The sequence below is a fragment of the Hemicordylus capensis genome, chromosome 1, assembly GCF_027244095.1.
Source record: "Hemicordylus capensis ecotype Gifberg chromosome 1, rHemCap1.1.pri, whole genome shotgun sequence".
Lineage (NCBI taxonomy): Eukaryota > Metazoa > Chordata > Lepidosauria > Squamata > Cordylidae > Hemicordylus > Hemicordylus capensis.
The window spans coordinates 281,065,161-281,078,685 of record NC_069657.1 but is presented as its reverse complement, the minus strand read 5'-3'; the positions used below and the strand labels follow the sequence as shown (position 1 = coordinate 281,078,685).

General features: G+C 46.6%; 1 long non-coding RNA gene across 1 annotated transcript; it reads left to right on the top strand.

Moving 5' to 3' along the window:
• The first annotated feature begins 2,031 nt into the window (after positions 1-2,031).
• On the top strand, positions 2,032-8,593 carry LOC128340993 (uncharacterized). The gene is made up of 3 exons (XR_008314134.1): positions 2,032-2,247; positions 2,554-2,625; positions 8,179-8,593. It is a non-coding gene; the product is annotated as an uncharacterized LOC128340993 (long non-coding RNA).
• Positions 8,594-13,525: the final 4,932 nt, after the last annotated feature.

Below are 13,525 nucleotides of genomic sequence, written 5' to 3'. Positions count from 1 at the left end.
TTGCCCCTGCTGCAGTCACTGCCTCAGAGGAGCCCTGGAGCTATGGGGACTTGGTCCCCCCCCAACACTGAAGTTCAATAGGATGTCATGAGTCCTGGCCTGTTATGGAGAGGAGAGTCCATGAGACTCACAAGACAAGACAGGGTTATAGCACCATGGACAGTTCCAAGGGACAAGTTGCTCCAACACCAGTCAGAGGTAGCCTGAGCCAAGGGCTGCCCGTTTTCTGTCCAAGGACAATATGACCCACTCACCACCATCTTCGGGTGGGTGCTTAGCACTCTCAGGCCATGCTGACGAGGCACCAGCAGTGTGAGCACTCTCAGATTATGTCACCCAACCAAGCAGTGGTGGCAAAGATGTTCCTAGCTTACATTGGGGAGGAGGGGTAAGAGGGGAAAGAAGAGGCACTCCAGTGGGGTGAGGAAGGAGAACTGAATAGCATGTCCTGGTGGGGTGGGGAAGGGTGGTGGCAGTGAGTAGTAGGGAGGCCCATGAGGTGGTACCTGTGGTGGCGGGGGGCAGGACTTGCTGCCCACTGTACCTGTTAACAACAACAACAACAAACAAAAACAAAAATTTATATATCGCTTTTCAACAAACATTCCAAAGCGGTTTACATGGAGAAATAATAAATAAATGAGATGGATCCCTGTCCCCAAAGGGCTGACAATCTAGAAGGAAACATAAGATAGACACCAGCAACAGTCACTGGAGGGACTGTGCTGGGGGTGGAGAGGGCCAGTTACTCTCCCCCTGCTAAATAAAGAGAATCACCACATTAAAAAGGGGCCTCTTTGCCCATTTAGCAGGGGTTCTCAGACTAACTCTTCTGGGTACTGCCTCACTGCCTGGAGAGTGGAAGCCTTAAAGGGTCCATCTTCTGACCTGAAGTCTGTTACTACTCCTCCTCCTCTCTATCAAACCCTGTCTAGCCTGTTGCTGATGCTGCTATGCAGATACTGCAGAGTGCAAAGGTGTGAAAAGGGCTGGCTCTTCAAGGGCTTGGGCTCTGGGGATGCCATTTCTGATATCTGTACACTCCCAAAATTCACACAAATAGGTAAAACAAAACAGTAAAACCATCTCGTAACTGAAGCCAACTTGAGAAGCCAGTCTTCATAAACAGATATTAGACTGGCAATAATTTTAAACAAACTAACATCTGCGAGGTCAGAGGCTAAAGCGGGATGAGTGTACACACCATCAGTGGTGATCCTTTCTTCAAGCCAGCTTCAACTTTGGAGAGGAGAGCTGGTCTTGTGGTAGCAAGCATGGCTTGTCCCCTTAGCTAAGCAGGGTCTGCCATGGTTGTATATGAATGGAAGACTTGATGTGTGAGCACTGTAAGATATTCCCTTCAGGGGATGGAGCCACTCTGGGAAGAGCATCTAGGCTCCAAGTTCCCTCCCTGGCAGCATCTCCAAGATAGGGCTGAGAGAGATCCCTGCCTGCAGCCTTGGAGAAGCTTCTGCCAGTCTGTGAAGACAATACTGAACTAGATAGACCAATGGTCTGACTCAGTATATGACAGCTTCCCGTGTTCCTATGTACCTAACTCTCTGGGTACAAATGCTGTAATTGTCTCCAGCCTTGGTGCAGCTCTCATTTCCTTGACTAATTATTCAGTGTGTCAGGTATCCAAGATTACACATTTCAAAAATGTGATTCCCAAACAAACTTTGAAATGTATTGTGTCAATTTTTCTCTTTGTGTCCTCACATTATGTGAGAACATAATTATACTAAAATATGAATGGATTGTATAGCCCACATCCATTATGTGTGCATTTGCTGGTTGTGTGCAAATATGTATTGATCAATATTCAAATAATTTGTGTGAACTGGAACCTGAGAAGTAGTCTTGCTTCTTTCAGGATGAAATACTGGAGATGATGTCTTACGATAGAGCTGAGAATGTGACTTACTTATCCATTTTAAAATCTTCTGCTATTTTTTAGTTATGATTTCAAGGGCGGCGGTGGGGGGGGCAGGTTGCAGTTATCTTGCCATATTATGGTTCCTTGGGGGGTAAAACAACGATTTCATAGCAAAAGAATGATTTTGTTTTCTTTTTGTTACGAGTGAGATGGGAGGCAGCCATGGAGAAATATGTTCCGAAATAGTGTACAGTAGGTGTTAGATGCTGACTCACTGGTCCCCACAGATCTCCTCCTCCTGAAATGAATCATAACATAGCATAAAGAAGAATACATGCCCTCTTTTGAGTTGCCTTTTCTTAAACAAGGTAATATGTGGCTTATTTTGTATGTTCTTGTATAACTTGTATAAGATATTGTGACAACATTCACTGATTTTTGAGATCTCTTAAGCTCTGTCTAATGTCAATCAAAAGGGAAGCCATAATTATAATCTGCAGGAAAGGGAGTTTGTTTTCTGAATTATGGAAGTACTGACAAGGACCATAATCCAGACCATGACTTCAATAGGGCATAGCCAAGAGATAGACAATAGTTTTCTAAGAGAGCTCAAAGTACAACTGATTCTAGTATTGTACATACTAATTTATTTTGTCTCTTCTTTGGTCCAACAGGTACTACAAAAACCTGCAAAACCCATATGCCCAAAATGATTATGGGAGATTATGGCTGCCACACCACGTGCTGTAAGTCTTCTATTATGCTATTTTACTGTTACTTTAAAAAAAAATCTATTGCCTGCCTCCTTCAGGTATAGTTAACTGTGAGTTTTACTCTCCCAGTTGAAATAAACAGAATTTAAATGTGCTCAAATTTGGCTGGATTCCTCCTAATTGATTTTACTGCCCTGGTGTGTTAATCAAGAAGAGGCACATGTCCCCTTTTGTACTTGTGTGACCCAACCAAGCTAGGTATGCTTAAATACTATTAAAATTACTGAACCAAACAACCTGATTCTCTGTATGTTTACACAGAAGTAGATCCCACTCTATTACCTGGGGCTTATCCCAGATATATGTGCTTAGGATTGCAGCCTTAGGCTTCCTTTCTCTACATACTGTGAGTAAGTTCCATTGAATTTAGTGAGCGTTACTTCTAAGTACAAATGCATGGGATTGGCCTGCACAACACTCAGTTGTGAATTTAGGCCAGACACTCATGGTTCCTTCCTACAGCTCTTATCAGAGCCCTGTGAGACGGACTCAAGGGAAACAGTACACACACATTATTCCAGTAACATATCATCAGAGCGGAGAAACAATGTTTCCTTCTGACAGGCACAAGTCAGCTCAACTGAATGATTACACTCAGGTTTGAAAACTTCAAAAGCAGTAACAACAAAACAGGAGATGCATTTTAAATTCTTTAAGGGAGATCAGCAAAGGTTGATCAGCAAAGGGAGATCAGCAAAAGCAAGACCTTTGAGAAAAGTATGGAGTTATGATTGTCTTCCCGATAAAAACGATAAAACATTAAAGAGAGAGAGAGATCGAGAGAGAGAGATATCTGTTTTTCTCCTTAACAGCTGAAGAACCAAAAGAGGGATGCCGGTCCGAGTTTGAGCCAAACCGGTCCCAGTTCTAATGGAACCAGTTTGGAACTGGTTTGGCAGTTCAAGCGGGCATGCTTGTAAAGGGGAATCTGGTGAGGATTCCTAATGGGGGCAACGAGAGGACACGTCATCATTGGTACAGCTCTTCTGACCTCCGGACCTGGTCTGGCACTGCAGCATGGCCCGGTTCCAGTCTACACACATGCACAGAGATGACTTGCATAACGACATAAATTTCCAAACCGATTTGGCCAAGTTCGACCTCGGACTGAACCAGGGGCCAGTTCGACTCAAACTGGCTCACAGTCTGGTGGTCTGGTTCAAATTCAGCTCAAATTTGAATTGAACAACTGGAATTGGTTCACTGTACACCCCTAATGCTGGGTGAACTCATAAGCTTACTTTCCTTATGGAAGTAGGATAAAAACCCTTACAAACAGAAATCTATCATGCAGAGAGCAGCCGAGGCTATTAGAACCTCTCCCTCTCTCTCTCTCTCTCTCTCTCTCTCTCTCTCTGATATGCTAAGATTTTTTTAAAAAATTGCAGTGGTTTTTTTATGTAGGCGAGCAGTCAAATATATGATTCTCCCACCTGCGGTCTGAAGTGATACAGTCCATTTGACCACCTCAGGATTCTACCATTGGAACAGAATACATCAGGATTCTTTTGGGGACAGGGAGCCATCTTGTTTGTTTGTTTATTATTATATTATAATAAATTTTAAAAGTGCATTTTGGGAACTTTGGTTGAAAAGCAGTATATAAATATTTGTAGCAGTGGTACCGTGTACTTCCCTACCACTTCATTCTTCAGCATATTTAGACCATAGGGATGTACGATTTGATTTGACTTCAAACCGATTCAGGTCAGATTGGGGTGTGTGTGTGTGATTCAGGGGTTCAACCTTGAATTGGATCACCCTCAGAATAGATGGCCCAATTCAGGGTTGAGGAGAATCACCTCTGATTTGACCCAAATCGATTCAGGTTATTTGAGCTCCATTTTTTTCTGGGGAGATCTGGTCTACCAATTAGGGTCAGTGGACTCTGCTCTGGACTTGGCATGTCAGCCTGCCTTGGAGGACTGGTCTACCCAAGCTGCATGTCTCACACATAGATGACAGTTTTCTGCAGTGGGAAGTAAGTTCCCCCCACTCCCTCCCCACCCATCAACAATGGTTGTGTGTATGACCTTAATGACTGAAATGTAGAATGAAAGTCCTTAGAGTCAGGGGTTATGATACAGCCAGATGGGCAATCCTTTGGGGGGTCTGATCTGAGTTCCAGGTCCACCTGTATATTATATTTTATATTTTTATATTGCCCTTCATTTGAAGACCCCAAGGTCTTCATATTACATTAATCAAGTGATATACATTATTAAAACTTAATATGCAAAGAGCAGAAGTGAATGTAGAAGGGCATCTGAAAAATATTACAAAGTGCTGGCAAAACACATTATAAAAGAAAATCTATCTGTCCATCTTATTTAGCCATCCTGCAGTGGATATGTATTGCTCTTAGGATATTTTACACATCTGGGGATTCATTGTATGGACACAATTTATCTTTGGCAACAGTGATATCTACTGTGCAAGAAGCAGAAGAGAACTTTGGGCTGTAATCCTGAGCACTGCTAGGAGGCCTTACACACAGGGCTTCTGCCCCGAATATCCTTCAGAAGAAAGTGTGTGCATTCACACATCAGCCAAACATACCTTGAAGTCCCTTCGAGATTTTCGGACCCACTCCACACACAAACCGGGCTTTGTGATGCAAATTCTAGCTTATCTCGATGTATGTCTGGGTTTTTAAAAAGCTGGTTTTAAGCTACTTTTTCTGGAAATGCGGAGCAAATGGGAGAGGCACTGAGGTAGAATCATTAGCGGCATAAGATAAGAGGCATGCTCTCTTCAGAAATGCAGATGTGTCTCTGCAGGAGCTCGTTCTCCCCACCCCATTGGCTAGAACAAAAACACAGAGCATGCCATGTGGACTTGTTTCAAAAAGAAAACTGAGAGCAGAGATGAGGGGCTGATTCCCTCAATGCCACAAGTGTACTTCGAAGTGATGTTGTTGAATGTTTACCCTGAAGCCTGAAGCCAAGTGCAAATAATTTCTAGGCTACTTACATTTACTGGAGTCAATAGGATATAAGTAAGCTAACTGTGCATGGAACTACAGTCTTGGAAATCCTTAAATGGGAGAGAGCATATTTACAGAGGAACACTGGAAGCTGCCTTATACTGAGTCAGACTATTTGTCCATCTAGCTCAGTACTGTCTACACCAGGGCTGCTCAACTTTGGCCCTCCTGCAGATGTTAGCCTACAACTCCCATGATTCTTGGCTATTGGCCACTGTGGCTGGGGATTATGGGTTGTAGGAACATAGGAAACTGCCATATAATGAGTCAGACTATTGGTCTATCTAGCTCAGTATTGTCTTCACAGACTGGCAGCGGCTTCTCCAAGGTTGCAGGCAGGAATCTCTCTCAGCCCTATCTTGGAGAAGCCAGGGAGGGAACTTGAAACCTTCTGCTCTTCCCAGAGCGGCTTCATCCCCTGAGGGGAATATCTTGCAGTGCTCACACATCAAGTCTCCCATTCATATGCAACCAGGGCAGACCCTGCTTAGCTATGGGGACAAGTCTTGCTTGCTACCACAAGGCCAGCTCTCCTCTGGTCTTTTGGTTCTCCTTTTGGTTGTAGTTCAAAAACAGCTGGGAGGGGGCTAAGTTGAGCAGGCCTGGTCTACATGGACTGTTAGTGGCTTTCAAGGGTTTCTTCTCAGCCCTACCTGGAGATGCCAAGGAGTGAACCTGGGATCTTCTGCATGCAAAGCAAATGCTCTGCCATGAGTAATGGACCCACCCCCATCATCTTTCTAAAAGCACTGAATGTAAATAAATATGTTGTTCTGATATGTGGATGTATGATAGGCAAAGAAGAGGAACCTGGTATAAAATGCTAGCATTACCTTTAAAAGTCTGCCAACCTGGCTGCTACAGTAATCAGAAGCTAAACTGAGGTTCGTAAATAGCTCTTGCATAATATGTAGTGAATACATTAAAGTGAAATGGCGTGCTCTTGTAGCAGCTGAGATGAGAAATGAGAATTGCTAATGAGTTAAACCTTTTAATTCTCTTGGACTTTAGGAGCATTTGGTTGCATTGTTATTATGGCACAGCATAACTGCAGCAAATTTAGGAAGAACACCTTGAGAACCAAGGTCTAAAAGTCTGTGTTAGATATGTTTTTTCAGGGTACAACATGGATAGTGTTTGGATTGTAAAACTAACAATAAAACTTACCAACATCATGTATAATTTAGTATTCTGTTTCACCCTGCAGGGCACATTCTCACCGTAATGCAAAGCACTGGAATCTGGCTTGCATAATAATTTTAGGTTGTCATGCACAGTTTGTTAACATCAGGATAAGAGTTGGAATGTGTAGTTATCATTCTATGTTGAATAGGAGGTTGGATGTTTTGTTGAAAGTATCGCATTTTGATTTTTTAAAAAAGATCTTTTGTACTGACTGGCAGGAAGCTGTGTGTGTGTGTGTGTGTGTGTGTGTGTGTGTGTGTGTGTGTGTGTGTACCGCTGGATTAGCTCAGAGGCAGAGGAGGCATCTGCCTACGGTGGCAAAATTTGAGGAGTGGTGGCTCCTCAAATTTTGCCATGCCTCTGCCTCTGCTGAAAGTGGCAAGGGGCCCGCTCCTGCCTCCTTTACTTCATTTTTTTAAAAGCAGGGCAGCGGGGGCAGTAGCTGCTGCGGGGAGGGGGAGTGACCGTGTGCATTCACTCAGGAGGAGGTGGGGAGGAGGAAGGAGCTAAGCTCGCCCCTGTGAATGATGGGCTTTTAGAGGTAAAAAGGGGGGAACTCTCCCCTCCTTGCCCCCCCCCTGAAGCCAGTGGCCGTCACCACACCCCATCCCACCTGGCCGCCGGCAGCATCCCAGCAGTGGCAGCCTTTTAGGGGACAAATGGGGAGAACTTTCCCCTCACTTGGGCACTCCCCCTCCACGCAGCAGCTACTGGCACCGCTGCCCTGCCTTTTAAAAAAATGGAGTAAAGGAGGGGGACTTTCCTCTCACCCCCCACCCCCGCTCCCCACAGCTACTGCAGCTGTGGCAGCTTTAAAAAAATGTAGTAAAGGAGGCAGGAGAGGGACTTTCCTCTAGCCCCACCCCTGGCAGTACTTCCCTTTTTTTGTAAGGGCGACAAAAGCCTTTTTGTCTATAGGCGACAAAAAGGTTAATCCACCCGTGTGTGTGTGTGTGTGTGTGAATGAGAGAGAGAGAGAGAGAGAGAGAGAGTCAGAGTCAACTCTATGTCAATGTTCTAACCATCCAGTTTGTGAAGACTGGTTATCAAGTGCTAAATTGTAACTCATCTGCAAAAAGTGCTCTTCGGTGTCTTTCCCTTAGAGAAAAAGCCTGGGCTCCCCCCAGATGCAGGCTCCGGAATGTATCTGATGAAAGCCATGTTTTGCCTGTAAATCCTAAGAAGAGAATTATCTGCTCAAACATGCCATGAAAAGTTAAACAATCTTCTCTGCTGTAAGTTACTCATTAAGGACGTACTAAAGTGTGTGAGGCCTAGTTTTCACATGATATACAGCAACTAGACATTTTATTTATTTATCTGAAAACATTTCCGTCTTTTCTTCCATGTTCTAGGAAACCCAAACAGAAGAGAGATATAGTACAATATTCAAGCAAAATGAGTCAACAGAAACAATCAGTCTTCCTCCAAAGGCCGTTTTAAAGAGCCATTTGAAACATTGACAAAGAACAGTGCACAATGCAAAGGTCAGGGGAGCAGAGTCCCTGGACTGAATCACTGAGCATTCCCCCGACATTGCCAGAAGCTCCCCTGTATGATCTAAGAGACATATGAGACCCTAGAATATGGGCCAGCCTATGAACCCCAAGTCTGGCTCTGCGCGACACTACAGTAATATTACTAATGCAACATATAGCAAAATGATGACACCCCTGCCCCACAAAGGCAAGGTCTGACTTCTTGCTGCAACATCTGTATGCCATGGGATGCTTTCTATTCCAAACCCCTTTTTCATGCTGTGGGACAGGGGCAGCTGCATATTCAATAAATTGCTTGAATAAACTTCCAAAGATTCGGAAGCTGAAACATTTTGATTTGGCCATGTCTTATTCTAGACAACAATGACAATATGCATTCAGACATTTGACAATGGTACTGAAATCGGAAAGCCCTACCTACAGAAGCAGGAGGTGCTTCAGTGAAATGGCACCTTGTGTTGATTTCCATACAGTCCACAAGCTGAGAAGGAAAAATGTAACAAGATTCTTTTCTTGGAGCTTACCACTTTTCAGTATGAGTGCTTCTCTCTCTTTTCAGGAGACAAGATGAAAAGTCATTCTAATGTTGAATTTTGACAACACACACTACTTATTACTGTAGTATCTTTGATAGAGATACAGCAATGTGCTTGTATTGTGCTAACATGGCTGCAGATATTGTGAAAGCAAAATCTGCTAGGAGCAGCAGTAGCGGCAGCAGGAACAGCTGGTGATTCAGGAAAAGAATGCTGAGAAACCTCTGTCCTTAGCAACTGGGCATAAGCCTGAATAAGGAAGCCCCCCCCCCACACACACATGGAGACTAAAAGCATCTGGTTGCTCAGCATAACCCTAGCAGCCTATTGGGGGTGAGTGGGGTGCTAGTTCCCTCTGGCGATGGCTACAGACCTGGTAAGATAGCAACACCAGCTGGATGACTGGGGGAAAGGACTTTATACATCACTAGTATTTTTAAGCCCATTAAAATAACGGGTGCTAGTAGGCCGGTCCTGCCGCTGCCGTTTCTCTCCCTTCCGGGTCGGGTCCGGTCCCATCGCCGCCACCTCTCCCTTTCCTGTGGCCGGGCCGGTCCCGCCACTGCCACCATTCCCCTCCCCGTGGCCGGTCCAATCCCGCCGCCGTCGCCTTTCCCTTTCCTGCGATCGGGCCGGACCCGCCGCCGCTGTTTCTCCCCTCCCCACAGCCGGGCCGGACCCACCACTGCTGCCTCGGCTTTCCCCGCGGCAGGGCCAGTCCCGCCGCCGCCTCTGCCCTCCCCGCAGCCGGGCGACCAACCGGCCAACATGGCCGCCTGGTGCCTGCGGTCCCTGCCGTCTTTCCCTTTCTTGCAGCTGATCTGGACCCGTTGCCGCTGCCTCTGCTCTCCTTGCGGCCTGTCCGGACCTGCCGCCGCTGCCCCTGTTCTTTTTGGCGGTCGGACCAGACCCGGCGCCGCCTCTCCGATCCTTGCGGCTGGGCTGGACCCGCCGCCGCCGCCTCTGCCTCCCTGCGGCCGCCGCCACCACCTCTGCCCTCCCCATGGCCTGGACCCGCCTGGACCCGCCATGGACTGGACCCGCCACCACCTCTGCCCTCCCCTCTGGCCTTTCCGCAGCTGGGCGAACAACTGGCCAACATGGCCGCCTGGTGCAGGTGCGCATGCCCAGAACAGCCGAGGGAGACACGGACGCAGACACCAGCCTTGGCGACACGGACGGACACGCCAGGGACTTTATTATATAGGATTGTCCCCCAGAAGTAATGCATGAGCATCACTCCACTTATTCAGACGGTGTGCTGAGGATTTGTGCACATTCTCAGTGCATGTGCACAAATCCCTGATGATTTGCAAGTGGGCAATGTGAGTGCTTTTTACCATCTTTACTTCCCTTGCCCTGAAAGTCCAAGGAGCTTACCTTGGAGCACAGGGAAGGTAGCAACAGAAGCATCTGCTACAGGTTCCCTCTGCCACTGCCTCTCCTGCCCACAAGACCTTATCTTGGGACAAAGGAAAGTTGGTAGGGATGTGCATGAATCGATTCGGCACAGCCTGCTGAATCTTTTCAGCAGGGCGGGGAGAGGTACCTTTAAGCATGAGTAAAGCTGATCCTTATCTGCTCCTCTACTACATTTCCTGGTGCAGCGCTGCGCTGCTCAAAAGTATGCATGTGGCTGCGGCGCTGCACCCAGCAGCCTGCGTGCGGTGGTGGGGCACACATGCCACTGCGCATGCATGGCTGCCATGTGTGTGGTCAGAAACACCAGGTTGACCATGCACATCACTGCCGTGCATGCATGGCGGCCATGTGTGTCCTGCCACCATGCTGTGCAGGAAGCACATGGACCAGTGTTCCCTCTAAGAGGGATTCCCAGATGTTGTTGACTACAACTCCCAGAATCCCCAGCTACAATGGCTTTTGTGAGGGGATTCTGGAAGTTGTAGTCAACAATATCTGGGAATCCCTCTTAGAGGGAACACTGACATGGATGCAGCTGCGCACTGAATTTTTAGCAGTGCAGCACCACACCAAGGAATGCAATGTGGTGGTGGAGGAGCAGGTAAGAACCAGTTTTACTCGTGCTTAAAGGTACTGCTCCCCACCCTGCCAAAACAATTCATGCACATCCCTAAAAGTTGGCAGTGGAGGCAGCAGGGGAGTGTCTAGACCCTGGCAGAGCATCTCCTACAAATCCCAGCATCCCAGCATGAAAATGATATTCTGTGCACACTTGTTAGCAATATTTTGAATGGAGAAGCATTCCGTCATGTGAGCCTTCAACTGCAGTTTGAAGCAACAAAGCTTTACCAACTCAGTGAGAACTAGGCCTCTCATCGAACATTCTGGGTGTTTCTATTATTTTTGAACTTCCATTGAACACAAAGGATGTGCCTCATTTTATATTCCAAAGTATCCTCCAGTTTTGAAATGATGATCAAGGGGAACCTCATTCTACATCATGATCTACTTCTACTAGAAGACACTTGTATATGTTTAAACACAAAACATAAGAACATAAGAATAGCCCTGCTGGATCAGGCCCAAGGCCCATCTAGTCCAGCATCCTGTTTCGCACAGTGGCCCACCAGATGCCGCTGGAAGCCACAGGCAGGAGTTGAGGGCATGCCTTCTCTCCTGCTGTCACTCCCTTGCAACTGGTGCTCAGAGGCCTTTTACAACTAAACAGAGAAATGGGAACAAGAAGGGGAAATGTAATACTGACTCATATGTAGAACTACTTTGTGTATCAAACATAAAAATGTTTGATCAAAGCATCTGTCTCTCAGTCAGGACTGTCAGTTGTTAATTTGTTTACAGTACTTGTGATTTAGCTGTGGTTGTCAAGAAGAAGCACCATGGCAACACCAGCATTATAGGGCCTGATATCTCCCTGTCCACCTTCCTGAAGAAGAGCAAACATTGGGTGTTTAATATACGGTTGTTTAGTTTTCAGCAGTAGTTAGAAACAGAGTTGTTCTCTCTCTCTCTCTCTCTCTCTCTCTCTCTCTCTCTCTCTCTCTCTCTCTCTCCACTTAATATGATTATTTTGAAATGTTATTGTTTTACCTAGATGTAGAAGGAAAAATGTAGAATGAGTTAGGGAAGGATAAGTAAAGTGTTATGCAAAATATGAGGTCCCACATAAACCAGGAATCTATGCAATACACCTTATTTGAAGAAATCTAAAATTCTGCTGATCTGCCTGCCGTGTGTGCATTAGAGATTCCAGCTGTGTGACTAGCAGAGCAGGGTTAGATGCCTTAAATTTTCTGTGTGTGTCTGCGTGCCTTTGTGTAGTAGTGTGAATAAGAGCAGAGGGAGAGAGAAAAATGTAATGTTAGTGAAGGATTCATTTCTTTAGAGACAGCTGAAGGGGTCCCCCTGTCCCTGGTGAGGTGGAGGCATCCATGCATAAATGAATCAAAACTCCCATAATGCCACAGAGGATTTTGGGGCACACTGTATGGTTGCACATATTGTTGCTTCTGGCATAGCAAGGACTCCTTCAGTTGTTCTGCCCAGACATTTCCCTTGATCAAATAAGCTGGGCCTTATGTGACTCTGTATAACAATGAGTAAATTGATGGGCCTGTGTTAATAATAGTTAGTTACTGACATCCTGACCAACAAAGCACAGGTGCAATGAGAGTAGTAGACAGTGATTCTGAAGAGTTCTAGGCTAATGCTGCATCAGTCCTAGAATGTGAGTGTGTGTTTGTGTGTGTGAATTTCAAAAACCTCCTCTTCCCCCAGAAAACCAGAGTCACCCATAAATACATCCTTGAGGGCTGTGTGAGAAGACAGAGCGCTTCCTGGACAAGGTGAAGTCATTGAAACTTCCTCTCACTGCTGAGCCAGGAGAGTAGCTGAATTGGTTGAACTTTTCCGAAGCACAGGTGCTAGGGATATGTGAACCAGTTCTGGTTCGAACCCGGTTCAACTGGGACAGTTTGAGTGGTCTGAGTTAGGACCAGACCCCCACCCCCACCCCCAGCGGATGCTAGTCTGAGTTCAAACCGAACCGACCCCAGTTCGAGCCAGACCTGTTCTAACCGGTTCAGGGTTCTGCTGGTAAAGGGGGGTCTGGTAAGGTTTCCCTTTTATTAGCAAAAGGGCAGGGGGGCTTCCCTAAGGTCAAAAAAGATAGGGGAGATAGCAAGCAGCAGCGGTGGTGTAATTGGTGACAGCAGTGTGGATGGCGGCAGGGACAGCAGTGGCTCCCATCAACCCCCCCCCCACTGACCTCCCGCAGGACAGCCTGGGCTGGCTGTGGCCCAGTTTGGCCCTTCTGCAATCTGGTTTGAACTGGACTACTGCTGGCCTGGGCTGTCTTGGGGGAGGCCAGCAGGAGTTGAGGGGAGAGAATGCCATCCCTGCTGCCATCGCTGCTGCCACTTGCTCAGGGTACCCCTTTGCTCGTAAAGCAGAATCCTTACTGGATTCCCCAAGCTGGTCTTGTGGTAGCAAGCATGACTTGTCCCCTTAGCTAAGCAGGGTCTGTCTTGGTTGCATTTGAATGGGAGACTAGAAGTGTGAGCACTGGAAGATATTCCCCACAGGGGATGAAGCCGCTCTGGGAAGAGCATCTAGGTTCCAAGTTCCTTCCCTGGCAGCATCTCCAAGATAGGACTGTGAGAGATTCCTGCCTGCAACCTTGGAGAAGCTGCTGCCGGTCTGTGAAGACGATACTGAGCTAGGTAGAC